This window comes from Coregonus clupeaformis, unplaced genomic scaffold (genome assembly GCF_020615455.1).
Source record: "Coregonus clupeaformis isolate EN_2021a unplaced genomic scaffold, ASM2061545v1 scaf1086, whole genome shotgun sequence".
Classification (NCBI taxonomy): domain Eukaryota; kingdom Metazoa; phylum Chordata; class Actinopteri; order Salmoniformes; family Salmonidae; genus Coregonus; species Coregonus clupeaformis.
In genome coordinates this window covers 107,650-116,576 of record NW_025534540.1, presented here as the reverse complement: position 1 = coordinate 116,576, position 8,927 = coordinate 107,650, and the positions used below count along the sequence as shown (strand labels likewise).

At 40.0% G+C, this 8,927-nt stretch overlaps 1 long non-coding RNA gene across 1 annotated transcript; it reads right to left on the bottom strand.

Annotated features, from left to right (window-relative positions):
* Positions 1 to 2,042: 2,042 nt before the first annotated feature.
* Positions 2,043 to 7,886, bottom strand: LOC123486246. Its single transcript, XR_006659305.1, has 3 exons — positions 7,803 to 7,886; positions 5,492 to 5,576; positions 2,043 to 2,083 (listed from the first exon to the last, which is right to left on the bottom strand). It is a non-coding gene; the product is annotated as an uncharacterized LOC123486246 (long non-coding RNA).
* Positions 7,887 to 8,927: the final 1,041 nt, after the last annotated feature.

Here is an 8,927-nt window from a genome sequence, read left to right as displayed (position 1 = left end):
CAGGTGGTTTTAGGAGGGGTTCTGAAAGACACTCATGGGGGTGTCCACTAGTGATGGGAATCAGAGGCTTTCTGAACGCTTTGGGGCTTTCACCAAATTGTGCCGAAATATAATTTTGATATATTTTAAAATGTAGTTTCATGGTGATTTATTATGTTTTCCAGAATTTCCAATCAAACTCTGAGATCAGTCTCTCCAGTACCAAGTCTGTCCATGAAGAGTGACTTCTCTATGGATCATCCTATACATTTTAGTGATAAATCAGGGTCCTTTGACCCCAGGTAAGTTACTGGTCAGAATAGATGATATTACTATTGAAGAGGATAATCTTTTAGATCTGAAACCAGATGTATTTTGTGCATCTGAGCATATTATTTGTTGTTTATGTTACATATTTTAATACACTGAGTGTACAACATTTTCCACAACATTTCCTACGGAGACCATCAGGTTGGTAAGTCATCATACTGTAGCTCAAACCTACTGTGATGACGACCTAACTTTATAATAGTTCGTAGCCTACCTAGCAGAATCTGCCCGTCTTTCTTTCAAAATCAACACATTTATCTTTATCTTCGTATGCAGTGGTGTAAAGTACATAAGCAAAAATACTTTAAAGTATCTGTACTTTACTATTTATATTTTTAACAACTTTTACTTTTACTTCACTACATTCATAAAGAAAATGATGTACTTTTTACTCCATACATTTTCCCTGACACCCAAAAGTACTCCTTACATTCAGAAAATGGTCCAATTCGCACTGATCAAGAGAACATGGCTGGTCATCCCTACTGCCTCTGATCTGGCAGACTCACTAAACACATGCTTCCTTTGTAAATGATAAAAATTATGTCTGTGTTGGAAAGTGACCCTTGCTATCAATAAATGAAAATAACAAGAAAATTGTGCCGTCTGGTTTGCTTAATATAAGGAATTTTAATTTGAATAATTTCTACTTTACTTTTACTTTTCATACTTAAGTATATTTTAGAAATTACATTTACTTTTGATACTTAAAGTATATTTAAAATCAAATACTTTTAGACTTCTACTCAAGTAGTATTTTACTGGGTGACTTTCACTTTTACTTGAGTCATTTTCTATGAAGGTATCTTTACTTTTTCCACCACTGTTCTAATGTTCCATATGCGCCACAGTTTGAACAGACATTTTGTAACTGCGTAGGCTACAAAGTCACTTTCAATTTCAAATAAGGAAATTAAGTTATAACGGTGACTGGGTAAATTAGTTTTCCATTGGCCGGCTCCCCGGGTGGGCAGAGTTGGCACGTTTTAGACCATTCCATTGGTCCTTAAATTAAATATCCACCCACTCGTAGCACCGGGCCATGCAAAACGAACAGTACCACTGTAGCAGGGCACTGAGACAGAGTTCTGAACCCAGAGGCGTTTAGACTTCAGGGAACGCTTCAAGGTGTCACCCCTTTACAACAGTAACCAGAGGCTGGCGCTAACAGTCAGTTGCATGCCACAGCAGTAACTCATGACATTGTACCGAATCTTGCTTCAGTTTTTTTTTCTTATAGTCCTTCTTCAAGACATTTCTCTTACATTATTTTTGATAGACATATAATTTACTCTAAACCAGTTTTAGCTGTGTTTTTTTCCTCCAAAATGTGATTTACTGTAGACCTTTAATAATTGTAAAGAGGCCTACAAATCCAAAAGGTTTTAATTTGAGAATGTTCATTTGTATGCCTCAAATATTAAACTGTCTTCAAATATCTGATGATTAGTTGAATCAGGTGTGTAAATGCTGGGCAAGAACAAAAGGATTGAGAAACCCTGAGATAAACATAAAACCCTATCATTTAAAAGCTCCTCCACCATCTTTACCAGACGTTTGACTGATAACATGTGATAACACTTTGAAAACTGCTGTCTGTCAGCAACTAAACTCAAGCAGCAGTTCTACTAACTAGTACTATCTCATTCCAGGTATTCATTCTCTTACTCTGTCCATTAGAATAGATTATTGTTCAGAAATACTTAGAAATACTCACTTTATTTTTCAGTTCTCTCCATATCGTGTTTTCTGCTCTGTTGTCTCAAAATGGATCCTGTACAACAGGGGTGTCAAACTCATTTTAGCTCAGGGGAAACATGGAGGAAAATCTATTCCCAAGTGGGCCGGACGGTAAAATCATGGTATATATAACTTAAAAACAACAACTTCAGATTGTTTTCTTTGTTTTAATACTATCAACATAAAACATAAAGCTGGAGCCTGAGGACAGTGTGTCCAAAATAGTACAAGCACAACATCACTATTAATCATAAAACACCTCAAGTTTATTTGAAAATTCTAAAGAAAAAGAACACACAAACAAACAATGCCTCAGTGATTCACAGAACTGTTTCACAGATCACAGAACTATATCAGGGTGACATTTCTCAGGCAGAAATGTAGATACAAATAATGAAATCCTGTTCCCCAAACAAGTGCATGAACCACAGAGTCAAGAATAGGTTAAATATACAAACAAAATAAAAACAATTAAAAACAATAGCACATCAACATAAAAACATATAAACATAAAGCTGGAGCCTGAGGACAGTATGTCCAAAAGCACAACATCACTATTAATCATAAAACACCTCAAGCTATTTGAAATTCTGAGGACAAACAACACACAAACACACAATGCCTCAGTGATTCACAGAAGTATATCACAGATCACAGAACTATATCAGGGTGTCTCATGCAGCACTTTAAGTGGGGTTGCATAGTTTATTTGACTCCTGATACCTGGCATCTTTAGCTTTCACCAGCGCATCAATATCAGGCGTCACATCCTGAGTGGCAGCCAACTTCAGGATGTGATTCAAGTGCTTGTGCGTGAGCCTTGAGAGAGCAGCTTTGTTTTATTTATGCTCATTACAGAGAACTTGCTCACAAAGATATGTGGTTCCAAACATGCACAACAGTTTTGCAGCGAGGGCTGTCAAGTTGGGGTAACCTGGCAAGAGATTCTGATAAAATGTGTCCAAGCCAGCTGCGGCAAATTTGCCATTCAAATCCGAGTCACACTGCAAGTATATTATTTCAAGTTGGATGCTGACGGGCAGATCAGAGGGATTCACGGTTAATGGCGAACAAAAAACGTTGAAGTCTTTCTCCAGTTCACCAAAAATCTGAAAGCGTTGCTCAAACTCCCTTAACAGTCCCGTTATTTTATATTTGAACCATTTCATGTCTGCCACATGTTGGGTCGCGCACACATTTTTCAGACAGGGGAAGTGAGCTGCATCACCACCGGCAAGTTGCGTCTCCCACAATGACAGCTTCAACTTGAAAGAACGTATGCTGTCATAATACTGCGTGACAACTTTGTTGCGCCCTTGCAGCTGTTTGTTCAAGTTATTCAGGTGCTCTGTAACATCCACCATAAATGCAAGGTCCTGCATCCATTCTGCGGAATGAAATTCTAACACTGGTTTGCCCTTTTCTTCCATGAACTGTTCAATTTCTTCTCGTAAATCAAAGAAACGCCTCAGCACAGCACCTCGGCTTAACCATCTTACCTCAGTGTGGTATGGCAGGCCATAGATGTGGTCTTTCTCTCTGAGAAGGCTGTCAAACTGACGGTGATTCAGGCTTCTGGATCGGATGAAATTAACAGTTTGGATGACCACCTTCATGACGTTATCCATATTTAATGACTTGCAACACAAAGCCTCCTGGTGCAAAATACAGTGAAAAGTCAAAAAATCACGTCCTCCATTTGCAGATTGCACTTTCTCTCTGAACTTTGTCACAACGCCTGCTTTTTTCCCGATCATTGAGGGCGCACCATCTGTAGCCAGGCTGACAGCGCAGGACCAGTCCACTCCGACCCTGTCCAGCTCACCGACGAGTGCGGTAAAAATATCAGCTGCTGTCGTTGTTTCTGTCATCGGCACCAACTCCACGAACTCCTCGGTGACGGTCAATGTGTCATCAACTCCGCGGATGAAAATGGCCAGTTGTGCAACATCTGTAATGTCCGTGCTTTCATCAATTGCAACCAAAAAACGCAATAAATGACTTTACTTTTTGCTTCAACTGGCTGTCCAAATCCACTGAAAGATCGGAAATCCTGTCTGCAACTGTGTTTCTTGTCAGGCTGATATTTGCAAAAGCCTGGTGCTTTTCAGGGCACACAATCTCCGCTGCCTTCATCATGCATGTTTTTACAAATTCACCCTCACTAAATGGTTTTGAAGCCACTGCGATTTCATTAGCAATGAGGTAGCTAGCTTTCACTGCAGCGTCACTGATGTCTCGGCTGTGAGTAAACACAGACTGCTGTTTCTTCAGACCCGCCAACAGTTCATTCACCTTCTCTCATCTCCGCTGTCCTTGAAAGTTGTCATATTTGTCGGCATGAAGACTCACATAGTGGCGACGAAGGTTATATTCTTTCAGCACTGCAACATGCTCTGAACACACCAAACATACAGCTTTCCCATTCAATTCCGTGATAAAATAGGATGACCATTTTTCTTGGAACACTCTGCACTCTCGTCCACTTTTCTCTTTTTTGACAGAGACATATTGGGGCAATGAGGGTGCCAAAGCACATAATGTTAAAAGTAGAAGCCGTAATAAATATCGCGGGCAAAACAAAGTAGCTCATTGGCTGCACGTGCTTGACCTACTTGCTCTGCCCCGGGTATAAACAGTTTGCTTGCTTAACACAATTGCTATTGCGCCATCCAGTGGACGCAATTGGAACAGCAGTTTATTTTATTGAAAAATTGCAGCGTATTTTTATACTTTACAAATTTCATTTTCTTTTTTTTTTTTTTTAAATTAAATCATCTCGCGGGCCGGATTAAACCCGTTTGCGGGCCTGATCCGGCCTGCGGGCCGTATGTTTGACACCCCTGCTTTAGACAATATGTGGGCATATGCAGATGTTGCATTTGGAGGATGCATTTTATGCATTTTCTATAACAGGGCTCTCTAATCCTGTTCCTGGAGAGCAACCATCCTGTAGGTTTTCATTCCAACTCAAAACTAGTGCACCTAATTCAAATAATGAGTTGGTTTCTAAGATTAATCAGGTTAGTTACAAATGGGGTTGGAGTGAAACCCTACAGGTGTAGCACTCTAGAAACAGGGTTGGAGAGCCCTGTAATGTTAGGCTGGCTATTCAATAGGCTACATCTGTCTGTACAGACTTTGATATGACAAAATGATGACTTTGTTGACATTTATTTTGGCGCTCCCTCACCTAAATAAATAGCACTACACCACTGGATAAAGGACCATAAATGATTCTGTAGCTCAAGCGGACTCTGTCTATTGAATGTCTGACGGCGACCTAACTTTATAACATTATAAGAGTTTGTATGCAGCCCAGAAGTACCAGTCTGCCCGTCTTTCCTTCAAATCAACACATTTATCCGGCTTCTAATGTTGCCTAGAAATTTGCACCACAGTTTCAACATCCATTGTGTAACTGCGTAGGCTACACACTTACTTTTAATTTCATATGAGGAAACTGGTGCGGCCTCCTGTTTTCTTGCAGATGAAGTAGCCTCTCATAGGGAACTCATTCAACCAGCCTAAACAACAGTAAATAAAATATGTCAAATGGTCAAGAAACAATGGTCTAAAGAGAATCCTGTCCTCCTAATATAGCCATGTACATTAAAGACAGGTATATTGCTACAGATGTAGGATCTTCATTTGAGCCCGTTTGCTACAGCAGGAAAATAACCCTGAAGCAACATGACATTTGAATTATTATATGGATTATAATGAATTGACATTTTTCAAAAGGGAAAGGTGGAAAAGTGGAAATTCAAACTTCCGAAGACTTTTTAACCCTCAAATACAAAACAAGTTGTAGTTCTCCTGCAACAGGCTGATTAAATTAAGATCCTTCATCTGTACAAAGCTTGTATTTATCTAAACCAAGGCAGTTTGAATTATTAGCAATGATGTTGCAACTGTCAGCTGCTGTTAACCTATGTGATTGGATGTTATAGTTCCCATCTGAACAGTTTCTTTCCCAATGCTGTGGCCCTCACCAACTGGCCATCTGGTCCATAGAGACTAAAGGACTATACACTCTATGCTGCACACCACATCAAGCCATCTCTGTGTGGGAAAGTATTGGGAAGACAGAAAGATAACAGTGAATATGAGACATGGGGGAAGGTATTGGGAAGGTATAAAGATAACATTGAATTTCCCCCAAGTATCGCAAACAGGAAGTAAAATTAGTCACAAGGTTGTGCTAACTAAAGTAGTGTTGCAAAAGCCTTTCCACCCCACCAGTCTCAAGAACAGAACCTGTGGTTTAATGTAGAAACATGTAGATACAAGATGTGATACTATCTACTTCTCTTTCACCAGAACAGAGACATTTCCCAGAGGAGGCTGGTGGGTAGGGCTATAGGAGGACAGGTTCATTTTTAAAGACTTTTGTTTTTATCTTTTTACATTTACGTCATTTAGCAGACGCTCTTATCCAGAGCGACTTACAGTTAGTGAGTGCATACATATATATATATTTTTTTTCATACTGGCCCCCCGCAGGAATCGAACCCACAACCCTGGCGTTGCAAACACCATGCTCTACCAACATCCCTGCCCGGCCATTCCCTCCCTACCCTGGGCCAATTGTGCGCCGCCCCCATGGGTCTCCCGGTCACGGCCGGCTACGTACAGAGCCTGGATTCGAACCAGGATCTCTAATGGCACAGCTAGCACTGCGATGCAGTGCCTTAGACCACTGCGCCACTCGGGAGTTAATGACAGTTTTTAATGACAGATCATAGAAACATGCTGTTTTCACAAACAGAAAAGTATTTTGAGCCTTGTTACCCATTTCTTTCACACCTATTCCCCACTTAATCTGCCAAGACAATGCGCCACTAATGAGTCTCTCTTTCCTCACTGAATAAATGACAAATGGATGAATGGGCGATAGTTTTGCACCTTACTTCACAATTGAATTTAAATTAGGCTTAACTGAATGATAAGGAGGGTGCAGATGTTGAATTCATTTAGAACAATAGTGTAATGATGAGTTTGTGTTATGCCTGTTTATCAGCAGCAAATCATTTGACCACGCCTTGTGTGTTGATACATTTCTCTTTTATGTTTTACTTTGTAAAAATAAACTGTTACAGGTCTGTTTTATTTACTATAAGTCTATTACTAATCAAATGTATTGTATTGGGAAACGAAAACATGCTATGTGTTGCAGTCAACACAATCTCACACTCAATCCGTGCAAATATGCACAAAAAGCATGCATTTTTGTGTGGCTGATTTTGTGTGAAAATACACATTTTTGTACGACTTCATTCATAGGAAAATACATTTTTGGGGGGCGAATTAAGCCACACAAAAACATACAAGATCTGCTAAAATACTTTTTGTACATATTTGCTCGAATTGAGTGTGAGATTGTGTTGCAAAACGTATGCCTTTAGAATAATGCAAAACATATCATTGACTACCGACGTTGATGAGTGAACAAATGATGCCAGTCAGCCTCACAGCCGGCCCATCAAAACTACACCTAAACTATACCAAAACTCATTTCACACATAATAAGAGTTAGCCTATAGACCAGATTAAATAGTCTGATGAGTGACAATATTATCAGTTGTCAAATTGTACATGAAGAGATGGACGCATCTTGTAATTGACAGATGCAGGGAAAGGAGCATCTCTTTATCAAATCCTCCTTCAGAGTCACATGCAGGTAAAACATTGTGATTTCTATATAGTGCTGTATCTGAAAGAGCATATTCTGCAGTTTCTATGACACTTACCTTTATCAAATAACTCTCAACATTCAAGAGGTGCAGCTCTATTTCCAAATGTCACTTTTTTTCAACAATATCTGTGCAATATGTATTTATCACATGACCACTCCAGCGGCAGCATTGCTCTGGCAACTAAGCAGAAACTAGTAACATCATCCAGTTAAAATATGCTATTCTGTTGTCAATGGATGAATGGCCAATAGAAACCAGATAGAAACTGATAATGGTGCATGTGACTTCAGTTTTAGTTAACGCAGAGATTTCGAAACCTACTTGCTCAATGTCTTTCCATATCTTGTGAAAGAGTGACTGTTTGACTGTGGTTTTGAGACACGTGGAGCCTTACATGGGCAAAGGCAGAAATGGGACCATAGACAGATTCTTCACATCAATTTCCCTGTCAGACAAGTTGATTGCAAAGAAGAAGCTGCCCCTCTCTGCGCAAAACAACATATCTGCGGAGAGTGGTAAAGCAACACTCACGGTGTGATGGAGAGTGGTAAAGCAACACTCACGGTGTGATGGAGAGTGGTAAAGCAACACTCACGGTGTGATGGAGAGTGGTAAAGCAACATTCACGGTGTGATGAAGAGTGGTAAAGCAACACTCACGGTGTGATAGAGAGTGGTAAAGCAACACTCACGGTGTGATGGAGAGTGGTAAAGCAACACTCCCGGTGTGATGGAGAGTGGTAAAGCAACACTCACGGTGTACAGATGTTAAATAAATAAGTGTTAGCTTCCTCAGCACCATGCACCCCACTGTTGCCACCGGCAGTGACCAGAAGAAGAAACCGGAGACAGTGACAGACTACAATCACACAAAAGGTATATACAGTATCTCTACCATATACAGATAGCCTTCCCATCTGCCAAACACCAAATAGGATCCCCTTTTATTATATTACATTCATATTATTACTATTAGTATTATCATTCTATATAATTATAACCTATTCTATTTTATTTTATGTTAAAGCTTGGTGTGGATGCACTCGACCAGATGTCCAGACTGTACTCTGTAAAAGGGGGTACTCTCCTCTGGCCTGTTGACTGTACTCTGTAAAAGGGGGTACTCTCCTCTGGCCTGTTGACTGTACTCTGTAAAAGGGGGTACTCTCCTCTGGCCTGT